We start from the raw sequence: 27,898 nt of genomic DNA on the forward strand, positions 1-27,898 counted from the left end.
GTGAGAGCACAGTATTGCCCACAATGGAAAGTCCAAGTGCCCTGGTTAAGTCCATTCCCAAGACAGCAGTACCTGCCTTTTTCACCACATATAATATAGCTGGTGCTGTAGTATTAGCATGCTGCACTGTAGCTGATAGGCAGCCTAGTACTGGGATATCTGACTTTGTGTATGACACTAACTTCACTTTTGGTTCAGTCAGGGGCACATTACTGAAATGCTCTCTGTAGACAGGTTCAGGAATGATAGACACAGCGGCACCTGTATCTACCACTACCACTACCACTCTTCCTACTGGACAGGAAGTTGACTTTGCATTACTCACTTCACATGTTATTTTCTGAGCTGGCTGATTTTGATAAATTCCCAGCACACTAACTACACTTACATTTTTGACTGGCTTTTCAGAAGACTTACATACTTTTGCAAAGTGTCCCATTTTATTGCATTTCCGGCAGGTCATTTTCAGCGCAGGGCAGTCTGGAGCATTCGCAAGATGAGTAAATGACCCACACCAAAAACAGCATCGGTCCTCTCTTGGCGTGGCCTTTGCAGGTGCAGCCTGGTGGTTGTTCATCCCTCTGCTTTTGAACGGATGTTTAGGCTTCGCCGTCACCGCTTGCACCAGAGCCCGCGCATCTGGACCCAGTTCACACATATCCAATTGCAGATTTCACCTGAACTGCGACTTTCAACGTTTTCTCTAGTGTCAAGTTTGCATCACTTTGCACTAACAGTCTCTCGCGCACTTTAGCGCAGCTTGCATGCTCAATAATCTGATCACGTATCATTTCGTCGCCTGTTATCTTCAAACCCAGAGCGGCAACATACTCTGTAATGGTCTCCTGCAATTTCTGAATTCTTTGTCTGAACTTGTGACGTTCCACCACAACGTTTATTTCAGGGATGAAGTGTGCACACAGTGCATCCATTGCCTCTTTGTAGGACGTACCTGCGTTTGCAAAACAGCATGTGTAAAACACCAGCGTGTGTAAAACACACGCTGGCCCTCTGTACTCAGACAATGTAAGAGGATTGCACGTAATGTTGTGTCTGGCCAGTTGTCCCCCTCTGCGTGTATGGCTAGTAGATAGTTCTCAAACATTTTAGCCCAAGTGTCGAACGGAATTGTAGGTTGTCCGGCACATGGCAGGAATAACGCAGGCAGAGGTACTGTATTCATCATCCTCGTCGCCAATTTGTTCTATACTAGACTTGTATTTGCTAATATAAAGGAATAAAGAATGAGACGGGCACTGTAAGTTCACTCAACGTGTATCACTGTATTCTTCTTCTTTTACTCCACATCACATTACACAGTATCAGTATAACACTAGGTAAGTGGGCCCTCTGATGGTGTGGTGGAATAGCAGGAACAGCACATAATAGGACTGAATACACAACATAATAACAATTAAAATTATAACCACACCTCTATGATAAAACCACACAGGGAACTATAAAACCTTTACAATGTTTATTCCACAAACACCTTCATTAAGTAAAACACAGAGGGAACTACTAACATTTGTGTCACAAACACACACACAGGCGTGATAATGTCGATGAGAAAGCTATGATTTGGGAGCTTAGTAGTCAGGGGACGGAGATGGTGGGTGGTGGAGTCATAGCAGAATTCTTCTTTTGGCCATGTGTTTGTATATATCAATGACCTCGTTATGGTCAGTTGGGATATCCCTTTCAATTGATAGCAGCAGAAGATCGGAGAGCCTTCTTTCCCCACATCGGAACTTCAGTTTAGAGAACGATCGCTCTACTGAAGCAGTTGTCACCAGGATTGTAGCAATGTCAGACTAGGGAAAACTGATTCCATATTGTTGTCTTTTAGGCACCTTAGCACAGCTTTCACATTGCTGGATGGAAGTGGCACCCTACTCCTGGCGCGTTTCCACCGGCGGGTGCGCTTCGGCCCAGCATGCCTCAGCCCAGTAGTGAGGGTGCGGTATAGCCCAGCTCAGTTATGGCTCATGCCTCCACCACCGCCAGTACCCTTATGGTGGGCGGGGTTTAAGCCGGATGGTGATAGCCGCCGCAGCTACGTAATCATCGTGACCTCATAGCAGCCCGACACAGTGTAGCCTGCTAATAAGTCCAAGGAAAAAGAAGGACGCGCACAATGAACAAAGAGTAACAATGTAGGACGTCCAAGAAGGACGGCAAACTTTTGTGTGACATTTTCTTCAATAAACTAAGCTTTCGCCGTTGTCCAGAAATACTTTGCAGGTACTGTGTTTGTTTGTCCCCCTGTCGCACAGAAGTGACAATTCTGTCGACCAATCAACGGACAGTGTGTGTAGCTCAAACTTGTTGGCACCCTTTCAGACGTCTCAGTACTGCGAGACGTTCACGATCAACATTCGAGATCACGGCTCAGTCCGGGTCACGCCCACCTGGGAAACGCGAAGGGCACTAGCAGGGCACTCATTAAGGCACGTTGCTCTAGAGGGCACATCATCATCATTTATTGTATGAAGGGGCACCCTAGAGGGCACCCAATCATTTTTTGCACATGTAAAGGGCAGCCAATAAGGCACTTCCTCTCGTTTTCGTCACTTTTGAGGGCACTTTAGCGCGCTTTTTCAACCATTGAGGCACGAGGGGGGTGGTCGCCCCCCCTGCCCCCCCCTGAGTCCGCCACTGCTGCTTATTGCCGCTCATTGCTGTTCATTGCTGCTCTCAGTCTCTACGAGGGGAAAGACGTGGAGACGCCGCCCAGTGTTTACTACAAACCACTGATAACTTTATCACTCACACAGAATGTCTCTCAGGGCTTCAAGTGCGTCTGCAGGGGAACCAGAAGACAGATACGCTCACTATGAGGAAATCATCCTCTGAGGTTTTCTGTCTGTTGAACCAGTCTGACTGACGACCTTAAACGGACTTCCTTATGACGTTTAGACCACACCCACATCCCCAGATCTGGCCCTCTTCCTCACGCACAATGACAATAATGAGAATAATAATACAATTAAAAGGATAATTATAATAGTAATAGTAATAATAATAATAATTATATAATAACTCAATAATAATAATTGTAACACATGATAATACAATTGAAACAAAATACAAATTGTATTATGATAATTATACAAGTCGTAATAGTATTAATGATATTAAACATAATATTCAAATCCTTATTTGATAAATAGTTAGAATAAAGATGAGTACAGTTTTCATGCAAGTAAATGTCGACATATAAACCAATTAATTATCAATGTCAGAAGTGTCAAGTAGACCAAAGTTTACAAAGCAGTAACATTACATTACATTATGTTTTCATAAATATAACCCAACCTATGAATTATGATATTCAGAGTGTGTTGACTACAGTACCTCGTCTTCTCCCTGCTGTGATGAAGAGCTCAGCACCAAACCGTCCAACACAACAACAAGGAAAGAATGATGTTATGAACCAACCAGTTGGTCCAGTTCCCCTCCCAGTTTAAACTCCTGTCAGACTAACCTCTTATAGGCTGCTGTTCTGTGACTTCACTCAGTGATGAAGAATAACCACTTATTAAAATATGAATTATGGAGCTGTGATATCTAGAAGCAGTTTGCACCACAATGAACTAGCATCCTTCCTTGTGCTAACGTATCTTAATGACACACCTAGACGTGCCTTATTAGCTACTTCTTCTTTGGTTGATTAAGTAACGCAGACCTTAAATTGCTACTATTGTTACATTTTCTACTGCAAATGTAAAGGCTTTGATCAGCGGGCCTCAGGATCATCACCATCATGTTACCTCATCAGTCACTTAACAGACGTTTAGTTACTTAAAAATATTTGAGATGCCACTTTAAGGACAATTATACAACACTTAACAACATTGTCCTGAGGCTACTCAGGACAATGTTGCGAAATGTTGATATATCACTCCTTCAGGTCATGCGACGATCATAGTTGATCATGAACTGTGTTTTAGTACATTTAAACCGTCCAACACAACAACAAGGAAAGGATGAAGTTGTGAACCAACCAGTTGGTCCAGTTCCCCTCCCAGTTTAAACTCCTGTCAGACTAACCTCTTATAGGCTGCTGTTCCGTGACTGCACTCAGCGATGAATAATAACCAGTTTATTAAAGGGCTCATGTCATGCCACCAGGTGTGGGTGTGACTAGATTAGTAGACTGATCTATCCAGCGTACATCTAGGTGGACACGCCCACTTATGTCACTATGAAAATCATTCCTTCCCTGTGCCAAACGGCTTGTACCAGCTAATCACACCCACACCTGGTGGCACGACATGAGCCCTTTAAAATATGAACGATGGACAGAGCTGTGTTGTCTAGAAGCTCAGAGAAATACAAAGAGACACTTGATGGTTCAAACAGCAGGTAGAGACACTCAGTCACTGATGCATCGCTTCACATGTCCTCCTCAGTTACAGATAATAAATACCAGGATTTCATTAGCACTTATACCATACATTAATGAAACATTCATTAACATTAGTGAATGCAGTTATAAGCATTAACTAACAATTTACTAACATTTAACTAATGGTATAGTAACTATTAATTAACATTAGTAAATACAGTTATAATCATTATTATACACTATTTTCATGGGGTACTAAATACACATTGCTCACATGTGTATTTAGTTCATATGGACACTATTAGTAAACATGAACACCATTATTAAATTATTACTATTCATTAACTGTTAATGCTTATGACTGCATTAACTAATGTTAATTAATGGTTAATTAATGCACCCTTATTGTAAAGTGTTCCCATGATCTCCATGAAGAGATCATGGGGATCAGGGGACCACAGCTAACCTTCACATTAGCTGACCTTCACCTTAATGTGTTTTCATTGGAAAAGCATTTTAAACACAGAAGGTTAAAACAGTAGAGGTTCATACCGATTTTGAGCTCAGCTTCTTCACTGTTTCTGCTCAATTTTAAGAGTAAGCAAGTGTGGCGGGACTCAGTGTAAAACTATAAATGGGAGGAAATAACTAAAGAGGGACTGACAACGCCACCTGGGGAATTGCACCCCAGGAAATAAAGAACAAAGAAAAGTAAACTACTATATTATAGAAATGGAGGTTTTTCGACACAGGTTCGAAAAACTAAAGAGGCAGAGACAATAAATATATTATATTAAATGTTTATTTTATTACAATAATAATAAAAACTAAATAAAGAAAACTGGAGCAAAACCAAACCAAACAGCAAAACAGAGGTTATGTAAGCCAGCAACCCAATTGTCAAACAATGAAACAGAAAAGGGGAAATAACACAAAAGCAAACTTAACCAAAACAGCAAAACAGAACCAAAACTGTACAGAACAGCAGCAGGGGATCCTAAAAACAAGAGACACAAATTAATAAAAGGGAAAATGGGAACTCAAAACTGTTAAAAAGCAGGGACCCTGGGAGGCAACCAGCAGAGGCTGAGCTCAGCCATCTTGGGCCTTTTATATTGCACCTGGGTGCAGGGGGAGGAGCTAAGATGGGGTTGCATTCGCAACCCTTACTGAGGTTCACTACACAAGGAAGAAAACTGGACATAAAAGAAGATAAATGTATTCAATAATGTAATAAAGGGTCCACTCTGATTCATATGTGCTGGTTTGTATCTTAAGGCTGGAGTCGGTTTCTCCCTGATGAAGATGTGTCTCATGGTGTCCATGCAGTTGGTCGTTAGTAGCTATTTCCTGGTGAGGCCTTCTCCTGACTGGCAGCCAAACTCATTGACATAACACATATCTCCTCTCGTTAGGAACGGTTTAGTTGGCATCAAGAGGTGCCAGTAACACTCCCTCTTGTGATGTCACAGTCTCCTAACTCCTATTAGACGTTTTGTAGCTGTTTAGAGACGGTGACATCACAAGAGGGCATGTCATTAGAGGATGTACATCCTCTAGGTGGCAAGAAAAACTACAACCTAAGATGGCTGCCGCACAAGAAGGATCCAGAAGGACGGCCTTGTGTTTTTGTGTGTTTTTTATTAGCGAAACTACGACATCCAGGATGTGGGAGTGGAGAGACAATTCAACAAGGAACAGTGAAACACAAATATATAAACATCACATCCACAAGAGACGTTAGAGAGAACTACTGTTAGCTACTCTAGCTAGCAAACTGAAGTTGGCTCAACCATGAGCTAGCATCTGGGCTCTTCACCTGTGATGACGTATAATAATGACACACCTAGACGTGACTTATTAGCTACTTTATTAGATGTCCCAAAATGAACATAAAGCTATTACATGTAAATTTTGTCCTAGTGACAGATGACCTGAAAACCAGTAACGTTACAACAGATCCTTCTGAATACGAAGAGAAAGTGACAGTTTGAAGAGTGAGCGTCTCTCCTGGAGCAATGGTTCCACTGGTCCGGTGGCCACTGGTGAGACTGGGATCCTCTCCTAGAGCACTGGTTGAGGTGGTGAGTCACTGGTGAGACTGGGATCCTCTCCTAGAGCACTGGTTGAGGTGGTGAGTCACTGGTGAGACTGGGATTCTCTCCTAGAGCACTGGTTGTGGTTGCGGTCAAGTATAGTTCAGACCCGCCTAGTGGCCGATGCTTCACCCACTGAGAAGTGATATATCACTCCTTCAGGTCATGTGACGGCCGTAGTTACAGATCATGAACTGTTTTATTGCATTTATTTTAGAACCTGAAAATGAACCAAAGCGTTGAATGATGTCATTAATGAAGGAAGGGGGGCTGAGGGGCCGGTGATGAAGATCAACACGTCTTCTGTTAAAAGGAGACTTCATGATCAGCGCCTGACGTCATTAGAACCAAGAGAACAGGATGGAGGACAGAGGGCCGTCTAACACCTCTCCCTGAAGAATAAATTATCTATATTTATATTCCTGTGGATTGATTAAACAGGCATATACTGATGTTGATAAAGAACTATTGTTAACTCCCTTATCAACAAAGTCAGAAGCTTTTCTGTATCTAAACTTCAGTTCTGTGTCTGGGTGTGTGGGTCCGTCGTATATCGTCTTGGGTCTACGTTCTGGTAGTTTAGCTTCTAGTCTCCTTGCTATGACCCATGTTTATAGTTTATGGTCTCCAGGAAGGACATATATGGGCCTATAGGGGGCGTGTCCAGGTGTATCTTTACCAAGGGGAGGAGTTTCATATTGTTTATTCAGTATCCAGTGGGTGTGGTCTTGGTTTTGTTTTGTTGTTATTCGATTATTTATAAGGAGCCAGGCGTTGGTAAATGTCTCCATCTTGGATTCATACTCACACAGCGCTGTGTTCAGTCACAGAGACACCTGTAAAGTGACCCTCCATGCAGAGGATTTATAAACTGAACACTAAAGAAGGACCAGGAGACAACAGAATACACATCTTATTTCTGTATTTATACATATTTATATATTTATACATTTTTACATTATTATATTATTATTATTATGTTATTACATTATTATGAATTTGATTAATTTAATTGTATCATTGATTTTCTTCCGGTCTTGATCAATACCTAATAGGTTAACAATCGTTTCCATTTCAAAAGTGTTCACAATTCAGAATTCATAAAATTAGAATAAATTAGAAACACTACCATCTAGCGGCCATACTCGGTTATTGCACCAACTTTATTTTATTTCTGTTTAAAAAACTACATACAAACATTAAACATTCAAACATGATTATTTGTTTTTGTAGATTGAAGAGTAAATGACTCTTTAAAAAAACCACATTTAATACACTATCTATCCAGATCCATCCCGATTCATAACCTCAGTACATTTAATACACTATCTATCCCGATCCATGACCCTGCTTGTTTCAGTCAAGTTAAGGATTGTTTAAATCATCATCATAAATCAAATCAACATCAACATAATATAAAGCAACGTGACTGTTTTTATACAAGAATAATAAAGTGTTTGATACAAATATACTACAGAATTTACCAATAGAGCGATCACTTAAGATAGAAATGTAATAATTACTGATAACTGAGTGGTTTATTAAGCATCACTGAAAACACACCTTTTTAAAATAGCTTTCATCATCAAACTCTCCTCATCTGAACAATTAATCTTTCTAACTGTAGAGGAAGCTCAATGCATAATATTTTTTATAACTGTAGAGGAAGCCAAAGATATGATATTGAGGTGTGTGTGTGTGTGTGTGTGTGTGTGTCAGTACAAATGACTCAGAGAGAATGACGTACCACCATCTAAAAACCCAAACCCAGGGAGGAGGTCCTCCTGGGTGAAGGTGGACTGGAAGGTGTGGATGTGTGTCAGTGTGTCTGAGGACCCTCCTCCACCTGGGGACACTCTGTAGAAGGACAGAGTGCCAGCAGGCCGGTCCAGATACACTCCTACTCTGTTAGAGCCAACGGGGGGGAGACGGATGGAGGTTGCTATATTGTTGTGCCGGGCAGAGTAACGGTTATCATAACAATGAAGACACCAGGACTTGTTGTTCCATCCAATCCTGCTGTCATCACCCCCTCCTCTCCTTGTGATTCCTCTGTATGTCACTCCCACTTTAACATCTCCTTCTCTCTCTACCTCCCAGTAACAGCGACCAGTCAGAACCTCTCTTCCCAACACCTGGATCCAGCGGTCAAATCTCTCTGGGTGATCAGGATATGGCTGGTCCTCTTTAACCTTTGTTGCCTTTCTGTTGTCCTCAGACACAGAGAGGTCTCTGTTGGCTGTGTTTGGGTCCAGTGTGAGTTCACAGGCATCTGAGGGGAGAACAAGACACCGTTACCATCGTTCAGTGTTGAACGTTCTTTCATAGATATCCTCCACTCGATGTTCGGTGAATGAAATAAGCCGAGAGGGACTAAGACGACGTGCGGTCGGTTCATAGAGTAACTGGCAGAAAGGCCTCCGGTTCTCAAAGGAAAGCTAGCGTCCATATGAGAGAAAATAATAACTGATGACCACAAAGCACTGTTTCTGGTGTCTTTAGCTTTCATGCAAATGAGCTGCTGCCCATTGACCAATGAGCTGTCAGAGTGAACCACAGCATGGAGGAGAAGTGATTGTTGCCGTTTGCAGACTCCCTGAGCTCTATATCTATATTATATAATAATAATAATAATAATAATAATAATAATAATAATAATAATAATACATTATATAACATAAGTATCTATATGATATAATATCTAATATCACAGCCAAAAGCTATGTGCGCCTCTGATGATATTATGAATCATAAAGACTGCGTCTGACGTCTCTGGTCCTTTCACAACAAGTAAAGACTCATAGTGGGGGTTATCTCGGCCATGGTTCAGAAGAATTGGGGGAAAGGGACTTTGGCTTTGGCTCTCTGAAGTCCGGATTGAACCGCGACATGGAGGAGAAAGGGATTGTACTCCCAGAGCTGAGCTGCCGGACTGCCGCCGAAGCTCCCCCGCCGTACTCCCGGAGCGGGGCTGCCGGACTGCCGCCGGAGTTCTGGCGGCAGTCCGGGAGCTCTGGCGGGGGAGCTTCTCCCTGCCAGGCGGTCAGATCTATTTTTGTATGGAATCTCCCTGCTTCTGAAATGCGTGAACATCTCCGCCCAGCGCTCGTCCGCTGGTCCAGGTCCACAAAAACGTATCTATGCTCTGATTGGAGGGGGGTGGGGAAGTGGGTGGTCATATGCAAATGTACCCCCCTCCTGTGTAAGAGGGGGCGACGAAACGGACTCGCTCGTTTGGTAACTGTAGGCGGGGTACTTTCAGAAATGCATTTCTCACTCAAAAAAGCATGTACAGACTTATTTCAAAGTTTGTATGCGTGTGGCAGCACCAGAGACCCAAAACAACAGCCCAAATCCCAGGAAAAGTGTTGTTTTCATAATATCTCCCCTTTAACACACTTACTGTCAGAGTAGCACTAATAACATGCGGTATCGTAGCGTTTAAATGGCGGGTATTGTGACACAGTTTCAGTATCGGTATACCGTACTGCAACAGTATGAGGGGCTGTTCCGTTATTATAGGGGCAGACTAAAGGGCTATTTATGGTTCCACGTCGACGCAACGCAACGACCCCGCAGACGCTTCGACGCAGTCTTGAACCTTTCTGGTCCTGCGTTGGGTTTTAGTGAGCGGACCAATCACAGCCCTTGCGGCTGCGTCACCTCGACGGAAGGTTACAATTTTTGGGAGGTGCACGTCAGGCCCTCGCGGTGGACGCAAGGAGGGTCCACAAGGACGTAAGGGGTCCGTAACCCCCTTGCGTTGCGTGAACGTGGGACCATAACCAGCACTTAACAGTCCTCCGCTCTCTGTTCCCTACAGGCTGCTTGTTCCTGCCGCCGTCCTGATTGTGGGCGGGGCATCGGATATAAAAACAGCCTATCCCGATGTCTGGTGGATTCTCCCGCTTCCGCACTGCAGTCACAAGGCGGTTTGGCGCTGTGCCACGCCGGCACCTCGCGGCCTTTGTGTTGATCCTTTGTGTTGATCCTTTGTGTTGATCCTTTGTGTTACCAGTAGCTGTTCAGCACTCATTCCCATGTGGGATCATTCTTTGTTATACTTTCATTCAGACCCTTGTGTAGCGTTGATGGTTGGTGATGGGTTTACACGTTATCTAGTTAAGGTTAGTTAGAGGACCCCGAAGACTCACCTAACCTTTTATTTCTGGTTGGGACTGAGAGAGTTGTTTGTTCCCCCGGAGTTCGGTTTAGTTCGGGTTTTCTTTCTATTTTGTTCTATTTCCTTTCGTTGATTTAATGCCATCACGTCATATGTTTAAAAAAGCAATGATTAAATAAATTAATTGTCTTCAACAGCACCCTTTGTCTACAGCCTACCTGTTATTTGGTCTCTGATCATTTGATGGGGCCGTAACAGGGGGAATAAAATATAAATTAATCAATGAATCACTGAAGAATAATGTAAAGTGTAAAGAGCAGTTCTGTTTATACTATATAGCCAACAGTATCTTAAAGAGGCCCACACCTAATATATGAAACGTGTCTGTGGAGTGTGTGGATGAGGGCTGTTGAAGCAGCCTCACCTGGCCCAGTCAGTCTGGACTCTGGGGCTGGTGAGGCTGCTGTTGTACATTGTACACCTGTTGTACATTGAGTCATCAGTGTGCACAGGTTAAAGCAGCCGTCACCACACACACTCAGGGAGAGATCTCCTGCATGGCAGCATGGAGCACCAGGCCAGGTATCACTATCTACAAAACGTACTCTAACCCGGCTTCAACACCACCACCCTGCGTCCTTGTCTAGAAGAGCCCACTAGAAGTCCCCTAGCTGGACTGTAGCATAGTCTCTGCTACAGTCTCAAACAAATATGTCTCTCAAATTGATTGTTGAATGTCATTGATTAATCATCGCACAACTAGTTGTGTGTGGAAATCACCGTACTCAACTGCTCTATTCGTTACTATTTGTTCTTTCATCTAATTATGTAATTAAAAAGGTTAATGTCATCATCGTTGTTATTATTATATCCTACCTCATCTCCTAAACAATGTAAGACCTTCCTTGTGTTTCCCTAAATGAAAAGCACTCGGGGCGTCCAGTCTGGGCCTTAGATCTACTAAAGCACTGGTCCTGTCTGGGCCTTAGATCTACTAAAGCACTGGTCCTGTCTGGGCCTTAGATCTACTAAAGCACTGGTCCTGTCTGGGCCTTAGATCTACTAAAGCACTGGTCCTGTCTGGGCCTTAGATCTACTAAAGCTGGTCGGCTGAAGGCTACACGGTCTTCTAGTTCTGCTCGTAGCTGATAGGCCGATGTGACTCGATCAGAACAAAGATCCAGACAGCGCTGAGGAAACGGGCGGAGCTGGGATGGGGGGGGGGGGGGGGGGGGGGGTCCTCACTGGGCGGCCCTCACATGTAGTATCGGAGCTCTGGGGGTCACACGGGGGTCAAACTCGCACACGTTTCAGCCCTCATACGGCTGGCTGCTCACGGTTAATATTTCTTAATGCTGCGTAACATTCACTAGGAAGCAAATATCAAACGAGAACGAAATATAGGTTATTCTAGAATATAATTATTATACATCAGCAGTTTGATGAAGGTGAAGTCAACCATCATCTTCATTCCCAGGATGATTTGACTGAACCGACATCACCTCCTGCTGTGTGGATGGACTTTCCATCTCTATAGTTAGTGTGTGTTGAGATGAATCAAACTAAACTGACACTTACATCTCTGTGGAGCTGGTTTCATCCTCAACTCTCCACCGTGCTCCACACTGGGGAGACAAAGAGAGAGGAGCATGTTGTCTTTAGACAGGGAAACATTATTCACATGTTAACAAAGAGAGAGCAGCATGTTGTCTTTAGACAGGGAAACATTATCCACATGTTAACAAAGAGAGAGCAGCATGTTGTCTTTAGACATGAAAACATTATTCACGTTAACAAAGAGAGCGCAGCATGTTGTCATTAGACAGGGAAACATTATGCACATGTTAACAAAGAGAGAGCATCATGTTGTCTTTATAACAGAAATATTAACATTTCTAACTTCTAACACAATAATCATAGCTGCTTCTAAATGAGAGCACATTATCTAATAATATAATGGTAACATGGTCCACCGATCCTTGTAGGAGACATTGTCCCTGAGTGGTGAGCTGTCCTCTCCATACCTGAGAGTGTCCAGTCTCCAGCGTGGATCCTCCAGCATAGCAGAGAGCAGCGCAGCTCCTGAGTCTCCTGGGTGATTGTAGCTCAGGTCCAGCTCTCTCAGATGGGAGGGGTTGGAGCTCAGAGCTGAGGCCAGAGAAGCACAGCCTTCCTGTGTGACCAGGCAGCCAGACAACCTACACGCACACACACACACACACACACACACACACACACACACACACACACACACACACACACACACACGTTCAACACATGTTCAACACATGTTGAGCCATTGTGTAAAAATGTCTTGATAACACGGAAAAGACCAGTATGTATTGACGAGAGTCAACAGCAATTCAGTCATGTTTGGGTGGTCAGATGGTCAGAACGTCCAAAATATTTCCTCAACAATCCAAAAATGTAACAAAGAACTTAAACTTAAACAATCATTTACACACTGAATAACTGAATAATATAACATAAATCGTATATCAACAAAAATGGAGACTTGAAATCGGTGAAATGTCTTCTGATTTGGAACCTTGTTTTTTAACTGTTTGCACATTATGTAAAACTGACCTGAGAGTTTCCAGTGTACAGTGTGGACTCCCCAGTCCAGCAGAGAGCAACTTGACTCCTGAATCCTGCAGATCATTGTTACTGAGGTCTAGCTCTCTCAGACTAGAGGAGTTGGAGCTGAGAACTGAGGCCAGAGCTTCACAGCATCTCTTTGACAGATGACAGCCACTCAGCCTTCAAACAAACAGACAGGAACATGTTAGACAGTTTTATACATGTAACTGTCTCTAAATACTCAGCAACACTATACTTAAATTACATTTTAGTGTATTCCAATAGAAATTCTTAGAGAGCCTACAGAGATGTTTTGTATATTATAACTTTTTTAAATACTGTTTTCCAAGTCGATTTCCGGCTACTGTAAATAATATAATAGCAGAGCCAACAAATTGAACATAACAATCTCTCCTCTTGATACTTAGCTGTTTTAAATTTGTTGGCGCCAAGGCCTTTTTAAATAAACTCCCACTACGCTAACTAAGTTATTGATGCTTGAAAGTCAAGTTGTTTGATGAGCAATATTAGTGGTTAAAAAATGCAGATTTGGACGTTCGCTGTGCCCTATAACAGGGTTTTTCAAAGTGGGTGCCGCAGCACCCTGGGGTGCCATGACGCATGCTCAGGGGTGCCGCGGAATGGTCCAAAAAAGAAAATCATAATATAAATTTCAAAATAAATTTCAATAATATTAAATTGCTTTGAAGTGAAAACAGTATATTGTATGATTCTTCGTCTAGCAGTTGTGGAAAAGACATAACGAGAAAGACTACATGTCGCCTATATGACGTCACCCCATAACACGGCGACATGTCTTTCTCGATCATACAATATACTGTCAAACAGTGTTGGGAACGCTACTACTACTAATAAAGTAATTAGTTATAGTTACTCACTACTTGTTCCAAAAAGTCCATAAGTGAGTTAGTAACTGAATTACTTTATAATAAAAGTAACTAGTTATCAGGGAAACTATTTGCGTTACTGTAAAAAAAAAAAAGTTGCTATATGTCAATTAATTTGAAGTAGTGCTTATATCTCCACTTTGAAAATGCCAACTTTTCATCGGATTGCTCCGGACTCGCCATCTCTGCTGCTTATTCGATTCTGTTTGGTGTGTGTGTGTGTGTGTGTGTGTGTGTGGTGCGCGTGGCCTGGCTTGTGTGTAAAAACACTGCTTATCTCGTTGTTAACCCGTCTCCTCACTAGCAGTTTGTGTGTGGAGCCAGGGGTGCGTTCAATCAATTCATAGTAACGCACCGCATTTAACATTCAGTAACGATAACGGCGTTGTAACGATGGAACAGTAATTAGTTAGATTACCTCGTTACTGAAAAAATAACGGCGTTACCTAACGCCGTTCTTTTAAACAGCATTATTCCAAACACTGCTGTCAAACTCTTAACATGAAAAATTATATTAAAAATTCACAGACAACATATGTTGACATTCATGGCACAATTGAAACGGGAACAGAAAATAATTATTTTCTCACATTCACTTGCATTAACGATTTTTCAACCTAGGAATAAACTGAGGCAAAGGCTGTCAGTTGAACAGGACCTCTGTGTTGCACTGTCCACAATCCCTCCTTGCATTAACAAACTCTGCAGTCAGAGACAGGCACATGTGTCCTATTAAATTGATAAATTGTCTGTGGAGACAACGAGTATAACTATATTTTTGTGAACTTTATGTTGAAGGTTTGTTTCTGATATTTTTTGTTACTGCCAGCCAATTTCTCAATTATTACCATTGTGGGAGACCTAAATACGTATTTTGGCTGTGATACAGTTGTGAGAGGGACAGATGTTTTATGCACTTTAGTTGAAGGCCTATTCCTGATATTTCTGTTCATATTCTGTTCACTATTTTCTCAAAAGTTCTATTAAATGAGTTGAATTAAAGAGAGTGGTTCATTTGAATAAAACGAAAATGCGATAAACCTCACCTTCTCATAGTAGTGCCTATAATAAAAGCAGTTATGGCCTGTCCATCATATCACAAAGGTTAAATTAAATGGCATGAAGTACAAATATGGCACAAAGGAGGTTGAGAGTAAAAATATTTAAAAAATAGGGGTGCCGTGGATGGAGAGAAATATGTTTAGGGGTGCCGTGAGCCAGAAAAGTTTGGGAACCACTGCCCTATAACATGGAAGCCATTTGTTACATTGCTCCGGGCAACTTGGGGCAAGCTCTATACTTGATTATCAACAAAGAAATGGATCTTCATGCCGAAAAAGACCCTGGGTTAAATTTTCACCGAAATTACACTTTAATATAACTTTATATTCTAGTATTATGTATACTGTTTTGTATACTGTAATACATTATTTGTGAACCTACAGAGATGTTTTGGAGGCTTTGACCACTGACAGCAGCCTCAGAAAACCCTCCTCTGAAGCAGAGTATTTCTTCAGGTCAAACACGTCCAGCTCCTCTTCTGTTGACAGTAAGATGAAGACCAGAGCTGACCACTGAGCAGGGGAGAGAGATTCTTTGGAGAGACTTTCTGATGTCAGGTACTGTTGGATCTCCTCCACTAGAGAACGGTCATTCAGCTCATTCAGACAGTGGAACAGATTGATGCTTCTCTCTGGAGAGAGATCTCCACTTATCTTCTCCTTGATGTAAGACACTGATTTCTGATTGGTCTGTGAGCTACTATTTGTCTGTCTCAGCAGACCTTGTAGGAGACTCTGATTGGTCTTCAGAGAGAAGCCCAGGAGGAAGCGGAGGAACAAGTCCAGGTGTCCATTCCTACTCTGTAAGGCCTTGTCCACAGCCTTCTCATAGAAGTGATCTGATTTCTTTATTTTAAGAGTAGACCACCTGGATGGTTGTTCTTCTGAGATCAGATTGACACCAGTGTCGATGAAGGTCTTAAAGACATAAAGGGCAGCCAGAAACTCCTGGATGCTCAGATGGACAAAGCAGAACACCTTGTTCTGGTACAGCCCACACTCCTCTTTAAAGATCTGGGTGAACACTCCTGTTTACTCTGAGGCTGCTCTGATATTGATGCCACACTCTGCCAGGTCTGCCTCGTAGAAGATCAGGTTGCCTTTCTCCAGCTGGTTAAAAGCCAGTTTTCCCAGAGAAACAATGACCTCCCTGCTCTCTGAACTCCAGTGTGGATCGGTTTCAGCTCTCCCACGATACTTCCTGTCCCCCTGTATGGACTGAACCCTCAGGAAGTGGCTGTACATCTGAGTCATGGTCTTGGGCATCTCTTCTTCTCCCTGGGTTGTTTTGAAGAAGTCCTCCAGGACTGTAGCAGTGATCCAACAGAAGACTGGGATGTGACACATGATGTGAAGGCTTTGTGATGTCTTGATGTGGGAGATGATCCTGCTGGCCAGTTTCTGGTCTCTGAATCTCTTCCTGAAGTACTCCTCCTTCTGTGGGTCGGTGAACCCTCTCACCTCTGTCACCATGTCAACACAATCAGCAGGGATCTGATTGGCTGCCGCAGGGCGTGTGGTTATCCAGATGCGAGCAGAGGGAAGCAGGTTGCCCCTGATGAGGTTTGTCAGCAGCACGTCCACCGAAGTAGACTCTTTGACATCAGTACAGATCGGGTTGTTCTGGAAGTCCAGAGGAAGTCGACACTCATCCAGACCATCCAAGATGAAGAGAACTTGGAACCGGTCGTATCTGCAGATTCCAGTTTCTTTTGTTTTGATAAAGAAGTGATGAAGAAGTTCCAGGAAGCTAAACCTTTTATCTCTCAGTAAATTCAGCTCTCTGAAAGTGAGAGGAAATATGAAGTGTATGTTGTGGTTTGTTTTGCCTTCAGCCCAGTCCAGAGTGAACTTGTGTGTTAAGATGGTTTTACCAATTCCGGCCACTCCGGTTGTCATTATTGTCATGATTGGTTGATCTTGTCTAGGTAAGGGTTTAAAGATGTCTTCACATCTGATTGGTGTTTCCTCCTTGGCTGGTTTCCTGGAAGCTGTTTCAATTAGTCTGACCTCATGTTCCTTGTTGACCTCTCCACTGCCTCCCTCTGTGATGAAGAGCTCTGTGTAGATCTCATTCAGAGGTCTTGACTCTCCTGCTTTAGCGATTCCCTCAAACACACACTGGGTCTTCTCCTTCAGATAAGCCTTGATCTTATGTTGGCACTCAGCAGCAACTTTTTCTAAATTAGATGACAAAAGAAGAAAGTATACAAACTATCAAAAATTGTTGATGTCAAATTATCAAAATATGACCCTATGCCCTTTTTTTTAACCAACAGTAATTTACTGCTGTTTTTTAAAAAAAAAAAGCATATTCAAAATAAGTTTTCAAAATAAGGATATCTCCCTAATCAGTTTTCAAATAATATATAAAGTTTTCAAGTATATTCCTGATCTGTTTTCAAAGTAAGAGTATCTTACTGATCCAAAAAAGTATCTTCGTAATCTCTTCAAAAAATAAGAATATCTTACTGCTCCTCAGTAAGTCGGCCATCTCCTCCAGCTTCAACTGCTTCATGCAGAGCAGTGTGATGTCTTCCACTCCCTCTATGGCGCGCCTCCTCTGCTCCTCTTCCTCACCATCCACCTCCTCCTCCTCCTCCTCCTCCTCCTCCCTCTGGCTCTCTGAGCATTGTGGGTAATCTGGGAAGAGAACCCTCCAGAGCTTCTCCACCTCCTTGTCTAGAAAAGCGTGTGCGTTCTCCTTGATCCGCTGGAACAGAACAAACATCATTGAGAACTTTACTGTGAACTAACTGAGGAAATCAGAACCGTCTGTCCTGGATTCACGTCCTGCTGGTCTGAAGAGGGAAGCCTGGAGACTGTTAGCTCCAGGAGAGATGTTGTTCACATGTCATTCATGACTGAACTCAGTGTTGTACATTTACACACCTTCAACTCTGTGTGCTGCTGCTGTACAGACGGACCACTGGGAACCTTTGACTTCCTCTGGTGTCTGTGGAGAACACACACACACACACACACACACACACACACACACACACACACACACACACACACACACACACACACACACACACACACACACACACACACACACACACACACACACACACATAACAGTTATCTGGGTTGAGATGAGATTACTGATTATTGTGGAGATGTTTGGACCAAATACACAAATGTACAGGCTATAAAATAATTTGTTAAAAAACATTTCTCCTAACTCGTTCCTTTATTTATATATATGAAATAGTATCAATAGTAGTATCAATATTTTCTTACATAGAATTTCATAAGCAATACATGTGGAATACTAATTTAGAACGACCATATTGACCTGATTATAGGATGAGTTTTTTTCCCTGGAATTGCTTCTGACAAAGTGTGGTTGTCTTGTGTTCGGGGTCTAGACTTTTAAAAGTCGATCTACAGTCCGTCTTCTTGGTGATGAATGCCTTTCATTTGACCGACTCCATGTGGTTCCATGCTGCTTCCCTTTCCCCATAGGAGCTGGGCCCTAACAGTCACTGTACTTTGAGAGAAAGTATTTTTGTTTGCTCTCTCCTCTGTTGCGGTGTGTGAGCAAGGTTTGGGGAGAACGACACAACTTGTCACAATGAAACTTGTTTCCACTCAAAAGGTGTTTTTTTTCACTTTGGATGGAAACGTGTCACTAAGCTTGTCAATGGTTGCATAATTATATATTTTTAAACCTCACACCGCACCAGTAGCACACAGTAGTAGACGGCTTCCTGCCGTCACTGCAGATGGCTTAAGTTCCACACACTTCCTGTTAAGGCTGAACGATTAATCAAATTCAAATTGAAATCGCAATGTGATATGCAAATCGCAAAGGCTGTGAACTCGCAAAAAAAATTTTGTTGGGTGATTTGTTACCGTTACTGACTGGAGATGAGTCAGATTTATATTTATTTTTCTTTTACCATTCAATAGTTAAATAAAGATGTTATATTATCAATTCTTCTCAACACATCGGCCTGGCCTAAAGGAAAGAGCAGTTTATATGTTGACTGCTTCCAATGTTGTGTTGGTCATACTACAGAATGCTTTATTGCTCTTTTAGTGAATAATACAGAACATAAGGAACTTAATGAATGTAAAAAAAAATTGCATATTAAATCGCAATCACAATATTAGTCAGAATAATCACAATTCGATTATTTCCCCAAATCGTTCAGCCCTACTTCCTGTCCTATGAACTCTTGGGTTGGGTGGTCTTAGCAGAGGTTCTTTTCTCACAGTGTGTGTCTGCGTGCACCCCTCCACATCTCTCCTCTCTGGGAGTGGACGGACAGTAGAGCGTCCTGGATGTTCTGATCTGAACAAGGTTGTGTTTTAATTATCATGATTTTCAAATCAAATGATTATTTTTTCATAAAAAAACAATTTGACCAAAAATAAGTCTTTAAAAAGTGGGGGTCGTCTTGTAATCAAGGTGGTCTTATACTCGGGTCTGTACAGTACTTTATTTAGGCTTTTATCCGTGAGGAACTCGGATTAGAGCCGCTGCTCCTCTGCCTGGAAAGGAGTCAGTTGAGGTGGTTCATCTGGTAAGGATGCCCACTGGGCGCCTCCCTAGGGAGGGGTTCCAGGCACGACCAGTGGGGAGGAGACCTAGGTGGAGGGATTATATCTCAACACTGGCCTGGGAACGCCTCGGGATCCCCCCGTCAGAACTGGTCAATGTGGCCCGGGAAAGGGAAGTCTGGGGCCCCCTGCTGGAGCTGCTGCCCCCGCAACCCGACCCCAGATAAGCGGATTGACGACAAGGATGAGAATGAGGAAAGTGAGTGAGCTGGAGGTACGAGGAGCAGGGTCCTCTTGCTGAAAGACGTCAACTCCAGTAGTACTCAGGCTGAAGAACAACTGATCCATATTTTGATGACAAGCCGGGGGAGAAACAGTTCTGATGAACTCAGATATGGGTCAGATATGAAGTGGTCTGTTTCATCGTCTGTTTGAAACTCCTACCTCTCCTCTCTGGAGGGGCGTCCATCTTTAAGGTTAACAGGTATACCCATAGAGCGGTCACTCTTCATGGAGACACAGCTGGGTCCAGGGGAGTCTGCTCTCTCCTGTTGCTCTGGGCTTCAACACAACACACACACACACACACACACACACACACACACACACACACACACACACACACACACACACACACACACACACACACACACACACACACACACACACACACACACACACAAACAAACAAATAACAGTTATCTTGGTTGAGATGAGATTACTAATTATTGTGGAGATGTTTGGACCAAATACACAAATGCACATGCTATAAAATAATTTGTTAAAAAACATTTATCCTAACTCGTTCCTTAATTTATATATATGAAATAGTATCAATCAATAACTTTTATTATTTTCTTACATAGAATTTCATAGGCAATACACGTGGAATACTAATTTAGAACGACTGTATTGACCTGATTATAGGATGAGTTTTTTTCCCTGGAATTGCTTCTGACAAAGTGTGGTTGTCTTGTGTTCAGGGTCTAGACTTTTAAAAGTCGATCTCCATTCCATCTTCCTGGTGATGAATGCCTTTCGTTTGACCGACTCCTTGTGGTTCCATGCTGCTTCCCTTTCCCCGTTGGAGCTGGGCCCTAACAGTCACCGTACTTTGAGAGAAAGTCTTTTTGTTTGCTCTCTCCTCTGTTGCGGTGTGTGAGCAAGGTTTGGGGAGAACGACACAACTTGTCACAATGAAACTTGTTTCCACTCAAAAGGTGTTTTTTTTCACTTTGGATGGAAACGTGTCACTAAGCTTGTCAATGGTTGCATAATTACATATTTTTAAACCTCACACCGCACCAGTAGCACACAGTAGCAGACAGCTTCCTGCCGTCACTGCAGATGGCTTAAGTTCCACACACTTCCTGTTAAGGCTGAACGATTAATCAAATTCAAATCGCAATGTAATAGAACGTGATATGCAAATCGCAAAGGCTGTGAACTCGCAAACTTTTTTTTGTTGGGTGATTTGTTACCGTTACTGACTGGAGATGAGTCAGATTTATATTTATTTTTCTTTTACCATTCAATAGTTAAATAAAGATGTTATATTATCAATTCTTCTCAACACATCGGCCTGGCCTAAAGGAAAGAGCAGTTTATATGTTGACTGCTTCCAATGTTGTGTTGGTCATACTACAGAATGCTTTATTGCTCTTTTAGTGAATAATACAGAACATAAGGAACTTAATGAATGTAAAAAAAAATTGCATATTAAATCGCAATCACAATATTAGTCAGAATAATCACAATTCGATTATTTCCCCAAATCGTTCAGCCCTACTTCCTGTCCTATGAACTCTTGGGTTGGGTGGTCTTAGCGGAGGTTCTTTTCTCACAGTGTCTGTCTGCACTAGAGCATGACACGGGAGTGGATTTTCACTCCCGTCCCATCCCACTCCCAGAGAAAAAATCCCATCCCGTCCCAATCCCGGGCCAGAGTAAAAAAATAAATCCCATCCCGTCCCACTCCTGTAGAATGACTCCCAATCCCATCCCGCTCCCACTCAAAATGACTCCCACTCCCATCCCACTCCCGTTTTTATTTTTTCACTCATTGAGACTGACTATTTAACTACTTAAATCACAGTAGTATAAACTGATTGTTGAACTCAGCCTGATGTAAACAAGAAGCATACACGGTGTTGGCCCCGTCACATTCAACTCTCATGAATCCATTTAATATTTGCGACTTCCCAATAAGTTCCCTGAGTCTCACCGACGGATCATTATTCCTCACTTTATTTTGTAAGTCACGCTTCCCGACTTCATCGCTTCCACCTCCCTCCATTGTTGTTGTTGTTCTGTCTCCCGCGCACGTAACTTCCGGTGGTGGCCGGCCCGGCCGGAAGTCAAAAGCACTATGGGATGTGTAGTTCTTTTGACTTGCTGACGCAAGTCAAAATAGTTTTCGCTCACTGAAAGATGACTACAAAAATGGACGCGTCTGTCCTTTTGGTTGTTTAACACGGCTGAAAATCATCATCTATTAATGGCGTTCCCACTCCTGCCCGCTCCCGGTGATTTTTATTCCCGTCCCGTCCCAATCACGTGATTAATAAAACGTTGACTCCCATCCCGCGGGAATCCCACGGGATTCACGTGACCCGCGGGAATTCCCGACAAATGTCATCCTCTAGTCTGCACACACCCCTCCACATCTCTCCTCTCTGGGAGTGGACGGACAGTAGAGCGTCCTGGATGTTCTGATCTGAACAAGGTTGTGTTTTAATTATCATGATTTTCAAATCAAATGATTCTTTTTTTATAAAAAAAACGATTTGACCAAAAACAAGTCTTTAAAAAGTGGGGGTCGTCTTGTAATCAAGGTGGTCTTATGCTCGGGTCTATACGGTACTTTATTTAGGCTTTTATCCATGAGGAACTTGGATTAGAGCCGCTGCTCCTCTGCCTAGAAAGGAGTCAGTTGAGGTGGTTCATCTGGTAAGGATGTCCACTGGGCGCCTCCCTAGGGAGGGGTTCCAGGCACGAGCAGTGGGGAGGAGACCTCAGGAAGGACCCAGGACTAGGTGGAGAAATGATATCTCAACACTGGCCTGGGAACGCCTCGGGATCCCCCCGTCAGAACTGGTCAATGTGGCCCGGGAAAGGGAAGTCTGGGGCCCCTTGCTGGAGCTGCTGCCCCCGCGACCCGACCCCAGATAAGCGGATTGACGACGAGGATGAGAATGAGGAAAGTGAGTGAGCTGGAGGTACGAGGAGCAGGGTCCTCTTGCTGAAAGACGTCAACTCCAGTAGTACTCAGGCTGAAGAACAACTGATCCATATTTTGATGACCAGCCGGGGGAGAAACAGTTCTGATGAACTCAGATATGGGTCAGATATCAAGTGGTCTGTTTCATCGTCTGTTTGAAACTCCTACCTCTCCTTTCTGGAGGGGCGTCCATCTTTAAGGTTAACGGGTATACGCATAGAGCGGTCACTCTTCATGGAGACACAGCTGGGTCCAGGGGAGTCTGCTCTCTCCTGCTGCTCTGGGCTTCAACACAACACACACACACACACACACACACACACACACGCACACACACACACACACACACACAAACATCATTCATAAGCAATACACGTGGAATACTAATTTAGAACGACTGTATTGACCTGATTATAGGATGAGTTTTTTTCCCTGGAATTGCTTCTGACAAAGTGTGGTTGTCTTGTGTTCGGGGTCTAGACTTTTAAAAGTCGATCTACAGTCCGTCTTCTTGGTGATGAATGCCTTTCATTTGACCGACTCCATGTGGTTCCATGCTGCTTCCCTTTCCCCATAGGAGCTGGGCCCTAACAGTCACTGTACTTTGAGAGAAAGTATTTTTGTTTGCTCTCTCCTCTGTTGCGGTGTGTGAGCAAGGTTTGGGGAGAACGACACAACTTGTCACAATGAAACTTGTTTCCACTCAAAAGGTGTTTTTTTTCACTTTGGATGGAAACGTGTCACTAAGCTTGTCAATGGTTTCATAATTATATATTTTTAAACCTCACACCGCACCAGTAGCACACAGTAGTAGACGGCTTCCTGCCGTCACTGCAGATGGCTTAAGTTCCACACACTTCCTGTTAAGGCTGAACGATTAATCAAATTCAAATTGAAATCGCGATTGTTACCATTACTGACTGGAGATCAGTCAGATTTATATTTATTTTTCTTTTACCATTTAATAGTTAAATAAAGATGTTAAATAAAGATGATTATCAACTCATCTCAACACATCGGCCTGGCCTAAAGGAAAGAGCAGTTTATATGTTGACTGCTTCCAATATTGTGTTGGTCATACTACAGAATGATTTATTGCTTTTTAAATGAATAATACAGAACATAAGGAACTTAATAAATGTAAAAAAATTGCATATTAAATCGCAATCACAATATTGGTCAAAATAATCACAATTAGATTATTTCCCCAAATCGTTCAGCCCTACTTCCTGTCCTATGAACTCTTGGGTTGGGTGGTCTTAGCGGAGGTTCTTTTCTCACAGTGTCTGCGCGCACCCCTCCACATCTCCCCTCTCTGGGAGTGGACGGACAGTAGAGAGTCCTGGATGTTCTGATCTGAACAAGGTTGTGTTTTAATTATCATGATTTTCAAATCAAATGATTCTTTTTTTATAAATAAACGATCTGACCAAAAATAAGTCTTTAAAAAGTGGGGGTCATCTTGTAATCAAGGTGGTCTTATACTCGGGTCTGTACGGTACTTTATTTAGGCTTTTATCCGTGAGGAACTTGGATTAGAGCCGCTGCTACTCTGCCTGGAAAGGAGTCAGTTGAGGTGGTTCATCTGGTAAGGATGTCCACTGGGCGCCTCCCTAGGGAGGGGTTCCAGGCACGACCAGTGGGGAGGAGACCTCGGGGAGGACCCAGGACTAGGTGGAGAAATGATATCTCAACACTGGCCTGGGAACGCCTCGGGATCCCCCCGTCAGAACTGGTCAATGTGGCCCGGGAAAGGGAAGTCTGGGGCCCCCTGCTGGAACTGCTGCCCCCGCAACCTGACTCCAGATAAGCGGATTGACGACGAGGATGAGAATGAGGAAAGTGAGTGAGCTGGAGGTACGAGGAGCAGGGTCCTCTTACTGAAAGACGTCAACTCCAGTAGTACTCAGGCTGAAAAACAACTGATCCATATTTTGATGACAAGCCGGGGGAGAAACAGTTCTGATGAACTCAGATATGGGTGAGATATCAAGTGGTCTGTTTCATCGTCTGTTTAAAACTCCTACCTCTCCTTTCTGGATGGAAGTCCATCTTTAAGGTTAGGAGGTATACCCATAGAGCGGTCACTCTTCATGGATACACAGCTGGGTCCAGGGGAGTCTGGTCTCTCCTGCTGCCCTGGGCTTCAACACACACACACACACACACACACACACACACACACACACACACACACACACACACACACACACACACACACACACACACACACACACACACACACACACACACACACACACAAGAGCAGGGGAACATCACTATTAAGAACACTGATTATTGGATGTCCAGAGTAGAGTCTGATATCAAGTGGTCTGTTTTCATCGTCTGTTTGAAACTCCTACCTCTCCTCTCTGGAGGGGCGTTCATCTTTAAGGTTAACAGGTATACCCATAGAATGGTCACTCTTCATGGAGACACAGCTGGGTCCAGGGGAGTCTGCTCTCTCCTGCTGCTCTGGGCTTCAACACAAAACACACACACAGCTTTTACTCAGACTAATGATGGTGTCATGATGTTTCACTGCTGAGCTCTGAGATGTCACAGACAGTGAGAGATCCTCTTCTTACCTCTCAGCTTTGCTCTGGCGGCCATGTTCCCCAGACAGAGTGGTCTTAGAGGTAGGACCCCCCTCCTCTCTCTCCTCATCCATAGTAGACTGGAGACCAGACACAAACACAACTACATATTGTTTCTCTGGTCATTCAGCGTTTGGTTATTCCCTGCTTTTATAGAACCTGCTTATCAGTGGCAGACTCGAACTGTTTGAAGGGCAGGGGCGAAAAAATAAAAAGGGCACATTCTGCACAACATGGGGCCCCACCAGCACGCAAAAAGATATGATGCATCATGTATGATGAAATAGTCCTCATCCTCATAAGGATTAGCATTAAGTTATTATAAGGAGATCCAGATCAAAGTAATTAATGACATGGTACTGACAATTAAAATGATGACCACACCTCTATGATAAAACCACACAGGGAACTATAAAAACTTTACAATGTTTATTCCACAAACACCTTCATTAAGTAAAACACAGAGGGAACTATTAACATTTGTTTCACAAACACACACCCAGGCGTGATAATGTCGATGAGAAAGCAATGATTTGGGAGCTTAGTAGTCAGAGCTTAGTAGTGGAAACGGGCCACTAGAGGGCACCCAATATGTTTTTGCACGTGTAAAGGGCAGCCAATAAGGCACTTCCTCTCGTTTTCGTCACTCTTGAGGGCACTTTTTCAACCACTGAGGCACGAGGGGGGTGGTCTCCCCCCCTGAGTCCGCCACTGCTGCTTATTGCCGCTCATTGCTGTTCAATGCTGCTCTCAGTCTCTACGAGGGGAAAGACGTGGAGACGCCCAGTGTTTCCTACAAACCACTGATAACTTTATCACTCACACAGAATGTCTCTCAGGGCTTCAGGTGCGTCTGCAGGGAAACCAGAAGACAGATACGCTCACTATGAGGAAATCATCCTCAGAGGTTTTCTGTCCTGTTGAACCAGTCTGACTGACGACCTTAAACGGACTTCCTCATGACGTTTAGACCACACCCACATCCCCAGATCTGGCCCTCTTCCTCACGCACAATGACAATGATGATGATAATGAGAATAATAATACAATAATAATACAATAATACAATATAATAGTAATAATAATAATACCAATAATAATAATATAATAACTCAATAATAATAATAATAATAATTGTAACACATATCATAATTCAATTGAAACTAAATACTTATAAATTGTATTATGATAATTATACAAGTCGTTTTCATGCAAGTAAATGTCGACATACAAACCAATTAATTAACAATGTTAGAAGTGTCAAGTAGACCAAAGTTTACAAAGCAGTAACATTACATTACATTATGTTTTCATAAATATAACGCAACCTATGAATTATGATATGACGGAGCGTGTTGACTACAGTACCTCGTCTTCTCCCTGCTGTGATGAAGAGCTCAGCACCAAACCGTCCAACACAACAACAAGGAAAGAATGATGTTGTGAACCAACCAGTTGGACCAGTTCCCCTCCCAGTTTAAACTCCTGTCAGACTAACCTCTTATAGGCTGCTGTTCCATAACTTCACTCAGTGATGAAGAATAACCACTTTATTAAAATATGAACGATGGACAGAGCTGTGATGTCTAGAAGCTCAGAGAAATACAAAGAGACACTTGATGGTTCAAACAGCAGGTAGAGACACTCAGTCACTGATGCATCGCTTCACATGTCCTCCTCAGTTGCAGAAAATAAATACCAGGATTTCATTAGCACTTTACCATACATTAATGAAACATTCATTAACATTAGTGAATGCAGTTATAAGCATTAACTAACATTTAACTAAGGGTATAGTAACTATTAATTAACATTAGTAAATGCAGTAATAACCATTATTATACAGCATATTAGCATGGGGAACTAAATACACATTGCTCACATGTGTATTTAGTTCATATGGACACTGTTAGTAAACATGAACACCATAATTAAATTATTACTATTCATTAACTGTTAATGCTCATGACTGCACTAATGTTAATTAATGGTTAATTAATGCACCCTTATTGTAAAGTGTTCCCATGATTTCCACAAAGAGAGAAATGTAGATAATGTAGAGAATAGAAACACGTGACCTAGAGAAGGCCTCTCCTCTGTGCTCCAGGTGATCAGTACAATCTCACAAAGATCAAATCCTCACCACACGTTTTCTTCCTCATACCAAACCTGTGGCGGCCGCGCCTCCATTCATAACATCACTCTGTTGAGCTCAAACACAGCGAGACGGTGGCTGACCTTCACCTTAATGTGAAGGTCAGCTAACCTTCACCTTAATGTGAAGGTCAGCTAACCTTCACATTAGCTGACCTTCACCTTAATGTGAATGTCAGCTAACCTGCACATTAGCTGACCTTCACCTTAATGTGTTTTAGGTTAATGAGGTTAGGTTAAAACAGTAGAGGTTTATACCAACTTAGATCTCAGCTTCTTCACTGTTTCTGCTCAAT

General features: G+C 42.8%; 2 pseudogenes across 2 annotated transcripts in view; both read right to left on the minus strand.

Moving 5' to 3' along the window:
- Nucleotides 1–18,125, minus strand: part of LOC311350241 (NACHT, LRR and PYD domains-containing protein 3-like) — a 37,061-nt pseudogene extending 18,936 nt beyond the window's left edge. The window contains exon 1 of the transcript in view: nt 18,012–18,125. The product of the transcript in view is annotated as an NACHT, LRR and PYD domains-containing protein 3-like (transcript). The remainder of the gene's footprint in view (nt 1–18,011) is intronic.
- LOC311350527 (NLR family CARD domain-containing protein 3-like) lies at nt 15,498–17,685 on the minus strand (annotated as a pseudogene). The gene is made up of 2 exons: nt 17,592–17,685; nt 15,498–17,299 (listed from the first exon to the last, which is right to left on the minus strand). The product of its transcript is annotated as an NLR family CARD domain-containing protein 3-like (transcript).
- Nucleotides 18,126–27,898: the final 9,773 nt, after the last annotated feature.

The sequence above is a fragment of the Micromesistius poutassou genome, assembly GCF_964030765.1.
Source record: "Micromesistius poutassou genome assembly, chromosome: 7".
In the NCBI taxonomy this organism is placed as follows: domain Eukaryota; kingdom Metazoa; phylum Chordata; class Actinopteri; order Gadiformes; family Gadidae; genus Micromesistius; species Micromesistius poutassou.